This window comes from Choloepus didactylus, chromosome 6 (assembly GCF_015220235.1).
Source record: "Choloepus didactylus isolate mChoDid1 chromosome 6, mChoDid1.pri, whole genome shotgun sequence".
Lineage (NCBI taxonomy): Eukaryota > Metazoa > Chordata > Mammalia > Pilosa > Megalonychidae > Choloepus > Choloepus didactylus.
Window position 1 is genome coordinate 7,317,214 of NC_051312.1, and position 14,088 is coordinate 7,331,301.

The window sequence follows — 14,088 nt, forward strand, 5'->3', positions numbered from 1 at the left end:
CCAAATCAAATTTGGGGCAAGTTTGGGGCCATCTGCAACCAGAGACAATTTCTCCCTGGAGGACTCAGCACCTGCTTTGCTATTTGCTGTCCGCATTCTTCACCAGTCTTGAGTGAGGGCTCTGACTCGAACCCAGACTGACGGTCTTGGAGGTCATCTAAGCGCTCTGGGCCTCAGTTTCCCCACGCGTAAACTGGTACTAACAATGGTCCCCGCTTTCGCTGGGTTGTTGTAAGGAGCAAGCTGAAGCCCCGGGACCAGTGCCGGCTGGAGGGTAAGGATTGTATACCTGTTACCCTTATTACTACTATTTTGTAGTCATTATCACACTGCAAGCTCCCAAAGGGCGGGGCTCCACCACGGCCCCCGCTAGCGCAGCTCCTGGCGCGTACAAGCCCCCCAACATCTGCCTGCACTTCATGCCTTCTGGAGGACGAGGCTGCTGCTTGGACGCTTGTACTTCCCAACCAGAGAGCGAAGGAGAAATCTCCGCGAATCACGGAAAACGCCACCAGGGCCGGGCACACAGTAAGTGCTCAATAAATGGTCGGTGATGCGGCTGACCCGATTCCTGCGCGCTCACTACCCTCCTCCCTCCCGCACGCTACGCGTTGTAATGCTCGGGCTGCCCACATGGTTTTCAAGGGTGGATCTGCTGCCAACGACACCCATTCCCACAACAAAGAAACTCGCCTTTATAGGGCCACCTCCCCTCGGCGCAACCAGGAGGCGCAGCGGGCGAGGCTTCCCCGTCCGCCCACGGGCTGCCCCCCAGGCGTCCCCGGCTCGGGAGCTGTCCCTGGTAGGTGCGGTGTGCGAAGAGCCCCGAGCCGGGGGGCGGGCGCGCAGGGGGCCGCGCAGGGACGCGCGCGGAGCGACCTCGGGGACTAGGTGGCGCCCGCGGGGCGCACGGCGACGCCGCCTCCAGCCGCGATTTAAAGGGCAGCGAGAGGCGGAGGGATCCCTCACCGCCGCCCGGTCCGGCCCGCGGATCCCTCCGCCGCGAAGGTGAAGCGACGGCAACGACCGGGCTCGTTTGCTCGAAAGTCGCTTTTTGCCTCTCTGCCCTCGGGAGCACTCGGTGGGAGACCTATTTCTTTCTCGGGCTTCTCCATCTCCCCCTCGAGGGAACCCGAACAAGGACCTTAGGCGGCCCGGCCGGCGGCTTGGCCTCGCGCGGACAGGGGACGGCCGCGGGTCCGGCAGTGTCCCTCCGCCGTCGGGCGGCCAGCACGGACTCTTTTTCGTATCCTTCCACCGTTCCCGGGCGGCGTCCGGTGGCTCACCGGGGGCGGCGGCGCGTCTGCGGCTACGGGCGGCGGGGCTCGGGGCTATGAGGTGAGGACGTCCGGGGGCCGGAGGCAGCACCGCGCGGCGCCAGGACCCAGGACGCGGAGCCCTGCAGCCGCCAGATGCCTTTCGGGCCCCGCGCCCGTCTACGAGGCGGAGGTGAGGCCCGGGGGCGGTGCGGCAGCGGCCACTCGAGGCACGGCAGGCCGAGGCGGGGGGCGCCGCGCGGGGCAGGGGGCGCGGCGGGGTGGTCGGGTGGGGGCGGGGTGGTCTCCGGCCACGGCTGGGACTTATTTTTTCCGCCAGCGGATGGAGCGGGCGGTGCTGCGGTTGGCGCCGCCATCTTGGATTTTACTCTCCATTTTTCTCTGGAATTATTTTTTGGTGATTAATTTTCGGGGGGGACGGGAAAGTGCCGCCCGGCTGCGCGGGCGCCCCCATCCCAGCGGCCGGGCAGCGGGGCCGCGAACGCGCCCCGAGGAGGAGCCGGGCGGCGCCGGGTGGTGAGTCGGGGAGGGACGGGAGCCGGTGCGGGGGGTCCGGGGGGCGGCTGCGGGGCGCGGCGGGCGGGGGCTTGAGGGGCCTCGACCCGGCCCTAGGGGCAGCCGGCGCCGAGGCCGGCGGGGGTCGAGGCTGCGGGGCCTCCGGGGCGAGTGGCCGGGCGGCCGGGCGGGGAGGAGGCGGCGGCGCCCCAGGCTGGTCCGAGGGTGGCCGCGAGGGGGCCGGGGGCGGCGTCGGGGCGCCCCTCTCGCGGGCGGCTGAGGCGGGCCCGCGGGGGGCCGGGGCGGGGACGCGCCCGGCGCTGCAGTGGTGGCCGCCGCCGGAAGGGAGCGGTAGCGGCCGGCCGGGCGGTGGCGGGGGCCGCCCTGCGGCCGCACGAGGGGAGCAGCCCCGCCGCTCGCGATTGGGGGACTCTGTTTTCCTTCTTCTCCAATGGGCGGCCGTGAACGGGCTCGCCCAATCTGCTCCCACTGCCGCGCTCAACTTTTCGTGGCTTTTGTTTTGGCCAGAACCTCCTTTCGAATTTCCTCCCGAGCGTGTCCTCCGGTCCAGTCCCCCGCAGCTTGGACGGCCTCTCTGGCTCCTGGCCGGGGGTGCCCTGCCGCTTCTCCGTCCCGGTTAGGAGAGCTTCCGTCCCCTCTCGGCGCTCTCCTGTTTCCCCGTAGTCAGTCGGCATCTCTGGGTCCCGAGAAAACGCATTGATCATCCCAGAGTAGTTTTGGTTCTTTCCACGTATCCAGAGATGAGGTGTGTCATTGTCACTCCCATTTCTGAAAGGGAAAAGCAAACAACGCGATTCAGCTTGCTGGAATGAGATAGAACCAAGCTGAACCCCGAGAAATTTATTTTGTCTTTATCTGAGTTCCTTTGACTCCTTTCTGAAACTATTCCTTATGATCCATTGAATGGTGAAACTTTAGGAGTAATGGGGGAGGGGGCCAGGTGTATAAAAAATGTGTTCTTCGGAGTTAATTTTTAAAAACTTGCCAAATGTGATTGTCTCTGGGGGAAATTTTTTCTTAAGAATTGTAGCCAGATTGAGTTTAGTTACGATTGTTTCGTCTGGACCTTTTTCGACTTAAACTGTTTTGATGTAAAGTGTAGCAAAACATGGCCTTAAGAGGTCTGAAGATGGGTGTGTAGGATCGTCAGAGAAAGTTGCCAGCTGTCGCCTTTTTTTCATTAATCTTAAATATTGAGAACACTCCTTTGATTTTTGTTCACTAGTAGCTAAAACAAATCTTTTGAAAAAGGAACGGCCCATCGTTTTGCATAAAATAATCTTAGATGATGTGTTCATGTTCAATTACATAACGTTGCTTGCGTTGGATAGAAGTTTACTTTGTATCTGAAGGTTTAGCAACATGAACCACAGATGTGACCCCTGTCACTGTTTTACTTTAAACTGCCCCCGGGGCTCCCTATATGCCAAGTTTAAAGTCCACGGACGTTTTACCTGGCATGTGTGGGAACTCCAGCCTATTTTTCAGTTTTTACTCTCCCAACTTTCTACTCTTCCTTTCCCACCTCTTGCCCCATAGTTTCCCATGCTGGATGCCTTTTTGTCTTGTCCTCTCCAGCATCGCCACACTGTCTCTCCACAATACATTCTCATCCCTCAACCTCCTGGGTAAAACCTACCCTTAAGCACACACACACTCGTATGTACATACGTATTTGGGCTCGTCCATGCATCAGAATGCATGTGTCCTCTGTCCTCCCTAAACGATCACTGCATTGTATTGTATTTGGTCCTTTACTTGTCCATCCCCTCTGCTGTTTAGTGAGCTTGTTGGGTCTTGTGCATCCAGTGGCAGGTACATAGTAGGGGCTCAGTACACATTCAAATGTGCTGTTACTTTATTAATTTCCAAGTTATTAAGCTTAATAGTTATTTTTCAAGTTATAGCTATTGTAATTTTAAAAACAGTGTTATAAAAATAATACAGTAACTGAATTTGAGAGTGAAATTGATTGTAACAAAGGAGTATAATGATACTTATTCTTCAAGAGAAGAGGAGCGTAACAGTTGAATTTTTATCCATAATCTTTGAAACCACCCTCTTCTTTTGAAATCATTTCCGAAATTGATTTTACCTGTATTTTCGTCTTACCTAGGTCTTCTTCAACCTTTTCTGTACCCATAGAATTGCTTATGCTTTGAACTCCCCATAGTTGTGTGAAATACTGATGGGCAAGTTTGGGGGGAAGGTGGAGATGGATGGGTGGTGAGTGGCAGAGTCTTGGTGTCGGAGAGTGGATTGTGTCCCTTTGAGCATGGAGGGATTTTGTGGGTGGGGGGTATTAGTTTATAAATTTTCCCTTGGGTCATATAAATCCAATTTTTCTTTATGTAAATACCTGTTAGTGGGTTTGTAGAATATGTGTATGTGGCTGGGTTGTTTTGGAAAGAGATTTGTGTGTGTGGCATTTATGAGCAGTTTCCTGTCCCCAGGAATGTCCTACTCACTTCTTAAGAGAGTGAATCCTTCCAGATAGTCTGCTTCAATTCTGTTATCTCATGCTTCTGCAAGCCACATATAAGCTATCTTTTCTTCACTCATCAAAATCCTTCTCATCCATGGGGAAGAGTTGCAGACTATGTCAGTCCTAAAACATGAATTCTTAGGAGTTTTTCCACCCAGTTACTTATACGCAACTTTGGTGTGAAGATGGGACCATGTGTCTTCCCTCTACTAGGACCCTGTTGGGCCCCAGGGTATGTGTTAAGTAAACGCAAGGAGACACCCTTGGTGTTTGTGCGCGAGGTGGTTGTGTCAGCTACAGCTCTATGTGATAGAAATTAGTTTTACGTTTAAGAGCATCTTTAATTTTTCAGCCTGAATTTTGGTTATTTGTTAATTTTTGGAAAAACAAATTGTCTTATGATAGGTCTTTGTGTAGAAAATGGTTTTAATTGCTATAAGAACAATGAACCAAAATAAACATAAAGCCCTTGTAACCAGCCAATGAACAATTGCAAACATTAGGAGGTTCTGAACATTAGAATTTAGTGATTTGGAAAGTACTTTTCTTGGATACACTCCAGTTTTGGAATCTTAAAACATATTTTTTGTTATAAGCTCTTAAGTTTGAAGTGTGAATTCACATACTGTAGTTTTAATGACTGAGTTCCTTTGACCTATACAAAGAAGTGTTGTAATACGCAAGCAGGGAATATCCTAAAGCTTTTCATGGGGGAAAAGTTGAACACCTTCCTCTGAATTCTAATAACTCTACACCCCCCACTCCCCCCCCCCCCCAGAATGCCCTACAAACCTGTTTTTACTTTAGTTTTTACTTTAGTTCTTACTACAATTCCTTTTCTTCCCCATAATTTGATGTTTCCTAGAAAATTGGGAAAACTGGCCGAGGAAAGATCATGCCTGGCCAATATCTAACCCCATATTTATTAATTTGATCTGAATTTCTTTTTGTCCAAGTCAAATTAAAGAAGGTACTTTTCACTTAAAAACATATCTTGCTTTATTCATCAGTTCCGTTCTCAAATTTTGGTCATGCACATCTTATTTTAAGTGCATTACAAGATTTCACTATTTACAGGCATGCCGTAGAGAGAATCCATCTGTAAAGACTTGCCACCTAATTAAATTTTTTTTTTCAGTTTTGGAATTCTTTCCCACCTAATTTATTTTTGTAAATCCATGTTAACTTTTAACGTTACTCACTTTTTAAAAAAAACTTTAAACTTTTTAATTTTTATTCTCTTGTTTCTCAGAGGCAGTAAGTTGGGATGGGGGGCGTATTTTTTGTGTATGTTGGTGAAGGAACCAGGAACCATTTGCATCCTTGTATTGACCTTCACGATCTCTAAATCTTTCTCCGAAAAGTTACAGGTTTCTATAGTCATTGATGCTCTAAATTAGCATGTTCAAGCACTTTGCTGCCTGGGTCCTGGGGCTCCTGAGTCTGCACATTGGGCCTGACTGGAGTCTCTGAGAGAAACTCAAACCCCAAGCAGTTTCAGAGGGCTGCCTGTAAATGTGTGACTCCTGTATTTAAATAGATCTCTGGGGATAGAGGAAGGTCCATTCTAGTTACGACTCAGTTTCTGTGGTGCAGCCTCTGCTCTGACAATATTTCTGTGAGATGAGACATTGATGGCTCAGCCTCAGTATCTTCACCTGAGGTTGCTTCCAACCCTGAAGTATCCTTCACCTTTTACACTTACATCATGCCCTACTTCTTCATATCTAAGAGCTATTTTTATGGCTCTTAGTTGGTTTATGTAGTTCATCTGTGTATTTCATGTAGTTTTCCCTATTTTTTTCAAGTTGTTAAATTGAAGATATAGTCTACAGTCAGTTGGATTTTAAAATTGAAAAACAAGGGGATATCCATGGTCCCAAAGGTTTGGTGATTAAGGCCTGTGTGTCGCTGGCATGCCAGTTGCATCTCTCCATTTGTCTTACTTTCTGTGTTATCTTAGAATAGTGAAGACAACGTGAACAGCCTTCAGGAGCGTTGGCTGGGACGGGCCTCTTCCCTCGTGGCCCGAGCGGTGTAGGACGCCCCAGGCACACTTGGAACACTAGGGTTTTAGACCCTGCCTTACCTTTAGTAGCAGTTTGACCTCAGGAAAGCAACTTCATTTCTGAGCTGCAGTCTTCTCATTTGTTGTGATAATGCCTGTTCCACCTACGTGAGGGGGTTGCCGTGCTGGTGAACCCTCAGTTAGTTATATCAGGTGAAACAGACACCTCTATTCTAATATTAGCCACTCATATAGGAACTCCTGTTCAGTAGATCTCTAATGGCACTGGGGTTGCAGAAGCCCCTTCAGTGAAGGATCATTCTGCTTCCTATCCTGCACCCTTCTGCCTTATCCTTCAAATACCGTTTTTCTCACGCTTCCCTTTGGTTTGGCTACTGTCCTGAAAGCGGGAGCTCTCAGGCGCCCTCTAGTGTTCCATGTACACACCAGTATTCCAGCACCACGAACAGTGCTCGGTGGGGCCCAGCAGGTTCTTGATCAGTATTTGCTGAATCGAATGGATTTAGGTCTGCAGAGTGATTCCTTTTAACTGTCTGATTTGTATAACAAAGTTAAAGTATCTGATAGATTTTAATCATCCTTGAGTTTATTTTTGTTTTCAAAGGATTGCATATGTTGCATGGTGTGGAAGAATATATAGTCTTGGCAAGAAAATCCATCTAACCTTAAGATAGCGCTCCCCTTGCTGAAGAGTAAAGGGGAGCTTGATTCCTCAGCAGTGAAGTCTGGGACTAGAGAGGCCATAAGGAAACTTCCTTATCCCTCCCCCTTAAAAAAGACAAACCAAAAAAGACCTCATTCCGTGTCCTGGAGGATTGCATCAGAAAATGTTTGGGGGATATAAACTGATGCCAGGAATGTTTTTGACAAAAGGAGGCGAACTGTTTTTATATTTGTGTTTTTATTTTCCTGTTATTTAATCTAAAGTCTATCCCTGCATTCTTCTTTCTCCTCCCATCCTATGTTTCCTTTATAGCTCTTAGCAGAATTTCTGCATAGACATTTATTTGGTGTCTCACTCTGTACTGTGAGATCTATGAAAGCAGGAACCAAGTCTGTTTTGTTCCTAGGGACCTACTCTTCAAATATGGGTTAAAGTGTGTTTAAAAATTTATTTGGATCAGGATTGTATTGCTTTCTTACATTTATATGGTGTTCAGAGTGTACAGTGTGTCTGCTGGGCTTTAGCTTAATTTATTCTCATGCTCTGAGGCTTAATTTCCTCCTTTGTAAAATGGGAGTGATAGTAATTGTGTATGTATGTGTTCACGGGCTGTGGTGTGGGTTAGATGATATGATGTGTGTGAAGGGATGAGTACAGTTCTTGGATCGTAGTAAGAGCAACAGTGTAGAATGGTGCCCAGAAAACTGTTCTGTCCAGGATTACCACACTGTCGCTGGGACACTCAGTTCTCACTTGCAGCTTGAGCAGATATCTGTCTGGCCACGTTAGACGCTGTGCTAGGCTCTGAATGGCACGAAACGTTAGAAATGGGGATGCCTGCTTTGCAAGACTTGTCTCTCGTAGCGTCAGTGTGTGCCTCTGGTTCTTCCCTCACCTTCTTTTCACTTAATTTCCCATGGTGAAGATAAAGTTTGGTGTTTGTTTCATTTATTTGTATCATAGCACCAGCCTGTTTTTTTTTAAATCTAAGACAGCTTTCTGCTCTGAACTTCTATGATTCTTTGAACTGAAATAATGTTGAAGTGTTTGGTAAACAGTAAAGCCTTTTTGTGTTGATCTCTTCTTCACAGCCCACTTCTCTCCTGAGTTCTAACATCTTATGACAGCTTTACCTGGGAGACATCTCCCTTTCCCTCCCCTCCCCAAATTTAGCAAATCCAAAACTTCTTCCTCTTTTCCTGCAAACCTGTTCCTTCTCTATTCCCTAATTCAGTTAATGGCATCCTTGCAATCTCCTGAATGAAAGCTCTTGCCCCAACTAGAGATTTTTGACTCATCTTGAATTCTTCTTTCTTCCTCACCACCGTATCTAATTTGTTACCAAGTCCTGTCCAGTTCATATCTCATACACCAAAGCTTTTCTCTGTTCCTATCCACTACTACTAATGAGTTTAGCTTCCTAACTGATCTGTCTGCCTCTAATCACATTCTCTTCCACAAGAGTGATCCTTTCTAGAACACAACTGAGAAAATTCTCAAAAAAAAAAAAAAAGCTTAGTACCTACTTTACAGGGTTATGAGAATTAAATGATGAACCATATAGGAAGCCCTAATGGCAGCTGTTGTTTATTTTTGTTATTAAAAAATGGGGTTATCTTCTTTGTGGTTCACACTCCCTTTATCCAGTGTATGTTTGGGTGAGTAGAAAAATGAGGACAAAAACTAAATGAAAAATTGGGGGGGGGGGGGTGATTTGGGTATTCTTTTTTACTTTAATTTTTTATTCTTATTTTTATTCTTTCTGGTGTAAGGAAAATGTTCAAAAATAGATTGGGGTGATGAATGCACAACTATATGATGGTACTTTGAACAGTTGGTAGTATACCATGGATGATTGTATGGTATGTGAATATATCTCAATAAAACTGATTTTTTTTTTTAAATGGGGTTATCTTAAAAAGTAATCTTTGATTTACTGATACAGCATACTAAATTCCACTGTAACACAAATATGTGGCCCTTCAGAATGTTGTTAAGTGAGGTGTAGTTTTTTTTTTTTTTTAATCATCATTTTATTGAGATATATTCACATACCACGCAGTCATACAAAACAAATTGTACTTTCGATTGTTTACAGTACCATTACATAGTTGTACATTCATCACCTAAATCAATCCCTGACACCTTCATTAGCACACACACAAAAATAACAAGAATAATAATTAGAGTGAGAAAGAGCAATTGAAGTAAAAAAGAACACTATGTACCTTTGTCTGTTTGTTTGCTTCCCCTACTTTTCTACACATCCATCCATAAACTAGACAAAGTGGAGTTTGGTCCTTATGGCATTCCCAATCCCACTGTCATCCCTCATAACCTACATTTTTATACAACTGTCTTCGAGATTCATGGGTTCTGGGTTGTAGTTTAATAGTTTCAGGTATCCACCACCAGCTACCCCAATTCTTTAGAACCTAAAAAAGGTTGTCTAAAGTGTGCATAAGAGTGCCCACCAGAGTGATCTCTCGGCTCGTTTTGGAATCTCTCTGCCACTGAAGCTTATTTCATTTCCTTTCACATCCCCCTTTTGGTCAAGAAGATGTTCTCCATCCCACGATGCCGGGTCTACATTCCTCCCCGGGAGTCATATTCCACGTTGCCAGGGAGATTCACTTCCCTGGGTGTCTGATCCCACGTAGGGGGGAGGGCAGTGATTTCACCTTTCAAGTTGGCTTAGCCAGAGAGAGAGGGCCACATCTGAGCAACAAAGAGGCATTCAGGAGGAGACTCTTAGGCACAAATACAGGGAGGCCTAGCCTCTCCTTTGCAGCAACCGTCTTCCCAAGGGTAAAACTTATGGTAGAGGGCTCAACCCATCAAACCAGTGAGGTGTAGTTTTATATAAATTTTAGTTGTGCGTTTATAGTCTTTCTTTTCAGGAGCCATATGAAAACTAAAACTCTTGAAAATTTGTGAATACTTTTTTTAATGGATGAGGTGATAGGATTTTTTTTCCTTGGGGGTTTAAAGTAGGATGGGGAATTGAAGGAAACTGTCTAAATAATTACTAAAATGTTTGTGAATAATGTTTCAGCAGACCTGGCCCTCTGTTTTTGTCTAAGTTACATGGAAAGAGGAAACCATTGGAGACTTTTATTTTATTAGCAGTTTCTGCTCTTCATTAGCTCTTTCTTCTGTTGATCTAGTCACTCTAACAAGAAAACTGAGAGCAGTCATTGGCACTGCCCTTCCCTCACCCACTCCGTCTACTTGGTCTCCCTGAGTGCCATCTATGGTATCTCCTCCGTATTTCTTGAGTTTGTCCTGCCTTGTATGTCCTCTGACCACTGCCTTAATTCCTTCACCCAGCAGTGGCTTATTTGGAGGGGTGCTGCAGCTTCCTGGCCCCTAGGACCACCACTGTTGTTCATTCTCATCATCAGTGGTGTCAGAGAATGCATGCTAAAGCACACATCAGATTCTGTAACTCCCTGCTTTAAACTTGGGCTTCTGGTTACCACTCATGATTCTGCCTTTTTCTGCAACCTCACCTCTTGCCACTCCCCCGGAATGCGCCCACACTCTAGCCTGCCACGTCTTTCACACTGTTTATATATACTATTTCCTCTATTCCCTCTACCTGGAAAGTCTCGGTCATTCATTCAACAAGTATGTTTTGATCACTTATTGCGTGCCAGCCTCTATTCTGAGTATTTACTGGGGAGAGAGCAGTTAATGAACGAGGAGCTTCCACTTGAGTGCAAGTATACCCAGTAAGTGGGGGTGGAGAGTATCTGTGTGTTAGAGGTATCTTCTGGCAAGACTGGTGGTCGCTGTTTAGAAAGGGTTGGTCCAGGGATGGTAAGAAAACATTTGAGCACAGGTCTGAGTGAAGTTAGGGAGGCAGTCTTCTGCCACTGCTGGGTGAGGAATTAAGGCGGTAGTCAGAGGATGTACAAGGCAGGACAAACTCAAGAAATATGGAGGAGATACTATAGATGGCCCTCAGGGAGACCAAGTAGACGGAGTGGGTGAGGGAGTCGAGTTCTAGGCAGAAGGAGCAGCATCTACACAGTGTTTTCGAGAAACAGTAAGGAAGCCGTCTGGCTGGAACAGAGTGAGTGAGGGGAAAGTGGTAGGCGGTGAGATCAGCAAAGGAACTCCCATCTAGGGAGCATTTCCTGTGTGTGTGGCAGACCCTGCAGTGAGAACTTTAAAAAAAATTAATCCTCATAACCACCCTGGGAGATAGTACTCTTGTTAACCCCACTAATAGGGTTTCATGTCTTTTAATCCTTGGTGCCAAACCTAGGAGGTAGGCGCTGTTGTTTTCACTTTCATATGAAGGCTTAGAGGAGTTGAGGGACTTTTCTGTGGTCACAGAACTAGAATAATGAGTGGAGCCAGGTGGGACCCAGGTGCTTTGCTTCCAGACCCACAACCTTAACCACTATGGTAAAGTCTACCACCTGGAAAATTCAGGCTTGGCCTGTAAGACCCGGCCCAGGATCACCTTTGGGAAGTTTTCCTGGTCTTTGCCTTCACCCAGGAAAAAGGAATTACTCTTTGAGCTCCCTTACTTCTCCTTGTTTCTGATTGAAGAACTGTGAGCAGGAGATGCTATACTTACAGTCTTTTGACACTAGGTGGCATCTGTTTATAGAAAAAATGAAATGTTGAATTCAGTCCCAGAAAACAGCAACAAAGGAAGCATTTTTTATTTTTTTGTTTTGTTTATAGGCACTGCAAGGTAAGTAGATGCAAATGTACAGAGGCTGGGAAGCATTGTTTGTTTGCTTTTCCAGAATTTCCCTCAGTAAGCAGATCAGCTAAAACCTTTATTTTGCAAATACTGAGAAAGTTAGAGATATGAAATCTTTTTTATAAAATCCTTCATTGTAATACATGGTGATAAGTTTTCTTAAGCAATATTTTCTGTAATAAGGCAGTTAGAGAGGAATTATTACACATCCAGCTGCAGACCAGTGGCTAGATAGCTATATGTAAGTTTTTCAAATGTCTGATTGTAGACTTACTTGTAGTGGGTGTTTTGCTGCTTAAAGTTTTTCGCTGAATTGCAGTGGTGAAAAATTTATCTAATGGTTTCAGTTTGCATTTTTATTGTAAGCTAGTTTTTATAAAAATAAATAGTCATATGCTTCTAGAGGAGATCTTGGTTATCTGGCTTAGCATAGTGCATGAGTGTTTGGATGTGTATTTGAGAGGCCACAGTTACTTTCAGAATCTTCATGGCTCTCTGTAGCCTTGTTTTATACATGCAGTTGAAGGGAAAAAAAAAACAGCTTGGTTTTTTAAAGTGTATACAATCTAAGTGTCAATCAACAGATGAATGGATAAACAAAATGTGATACATCCATGCAACAGAATTGTATTTAGCCATAAAAAGGAATGAAGTTCTGATGCATGATACATATTGGATGAACCTTGAAAAGATGATGTGCTAAAGTGATGTAAGCCAGAAATAAAAGGCCAAATATTTGTGAGTCCACTTATATGAAATAACTAGAATAGGCAAATTCATAGAGACAGAAAGTAGTGTAGAGATTACCAGAGAGTGGTTGATGGGAAATTATTGCATAATGAGTACAGAGTTTCTGTTTGGAGTGATGAAAAGTTTTGCAAATAGATAATGGTCATGGTTGCACATTATGAATGTAATTAATGTCACTGAATTATGTGGTTAAAATGTCAATTTTTATGTATATGTTGCTATAGTAAAGTTTCTTAAATGAAGGTAGCATGTCAGAAGGATACGGGAGCCAACTTGGAGGCGCTCCCGGTGGCTAAGTCTGGAATGCTTTGAGCAGTACAGTCAATAGTTACAGTAATAGATTGAAAACCTGTTTTTTTATTTGTTTTTAATGTATTTAAAAACAACTTTTTAAATATGTTTTAAAATCTTTTTTCCTGGTTATTTTCTGTGACACATGGAATTTTATGTATTTCTGGAGTCTGGTAACTAACATATTTCTACTCTGGTTTACTTTTTCATAGTCTTAGTTTCCTGTGGCTGCAATACAAGCAACCACAAACTCATTGGCTTGAAACAAATTTAGTTTCTTACAGTTCTGGAGGCCAGAAGTTCAGCATCCAATTTCACTGGGCCAATATCAAGATGTAGGCAGGGTGAGGTTCACTCCATTGGCTCTAGTAGGGGGGCGGGGGGGGGATTTCTTCCTTGCCTCTTAGCTTCTGGTGGCTTCTGGCATTCCTTGGCTTGTGGCCACATCATCATCCCAATTTCTGCTTTATCTTCACATGCCCTTGTCTGTGTGTGTCAAATCTCCCTCTGCCCTCTCTCATAAGGATACTTGCAATGGCATTTAGGGCCCACTTAGATAATCCAGGATAATCTCATCTCTCCAGAGCCTTAAACTAATTACATCTTCAAAGACCCTTTTTCCTTATAAGGTAACATTCACAGCTTCCAAATACTAGGTCTTGATATCATTGGGGGGCTATTTTTCAGCCTACTGCATTCTCCTGTAAAGCAGATAATTCAGCTAATCTAGCCTGATCAGTGTTTTTCAAAACTTAATGATGCTTTCTGTAGCCATCATTTTATCCTGAGAAGGGGATGGAGTGGAAGCATTATTGTACATTGGTGGGAAACTCAGCTTCGGGCTCCACTCCATTGGTGGTCCAAATGGGGCATTACCGCTTGAGCTTGCTCAGGGAAAGCTGTTGAATCTGGTGAAGCAAGATTTTAATGTGCTTGACCCAGCACAAGCTGGAGAAGGAAAGCAGGAAAGATACTTTTAATAATGGTGGACATTAGTAAATTACTTTACAAGGATGTACTCTGTCATGGAGTTGATGATGCTAGATATCTGATTAGCATTTGATTTAGTGTGAGAGTTCCAGTTTGTAGCATTAGTTCTGCTTTAGGTGAAGGCATAATTGTGAATTCAGAGAAACAGAAATCCCCAAGGCTTTTCTTTCGCAGCACTAGCATGAGATGAACCACTCTGACAAGTCTTCTTGTCTTCTGACAAGCTTCTCAAGTGAGATTTATTTCTGACAACAATATTTATAGGAACTAGTTTTAAGGTTACAGGTTTGAACATGAATTCATGGTAGTTTTCTAATAAATTGGCAACCATGCATTTGCTCCATCAAACTATTATGTCTTCTG

General features: G+C 45.2%; 1 protein-coding gene across 3 annotated transcripts in view; it reads left to right on the top strand.

Annotated features, from left to right (window-relative positions):
* The first annotated feature begins 973 nt into the window (after window positions 1–973).
* The window catches only part of KMT5B (lysine methyltransferase 5B), a 67,414-nt gene continuing 54,299 nt past the window's right edge, over window positions 974–14,088 (top strand). Inside the window, exon 1 of one of the 3 annotated variants that reach the window (XM_037838340.1) lies at window positions 974–1,449. The gene's annotated coding sequence lies outside the window, so the exon portion shown is untranslated. Of the gene's footprint in view, window positions 1,450–1,645; window positions 1,794–14,088 lie in introns of those variants that run through there. The other 2 variants (XM_037838343.1, XM_037838341.1) reach the window with 2 other exon arrangements.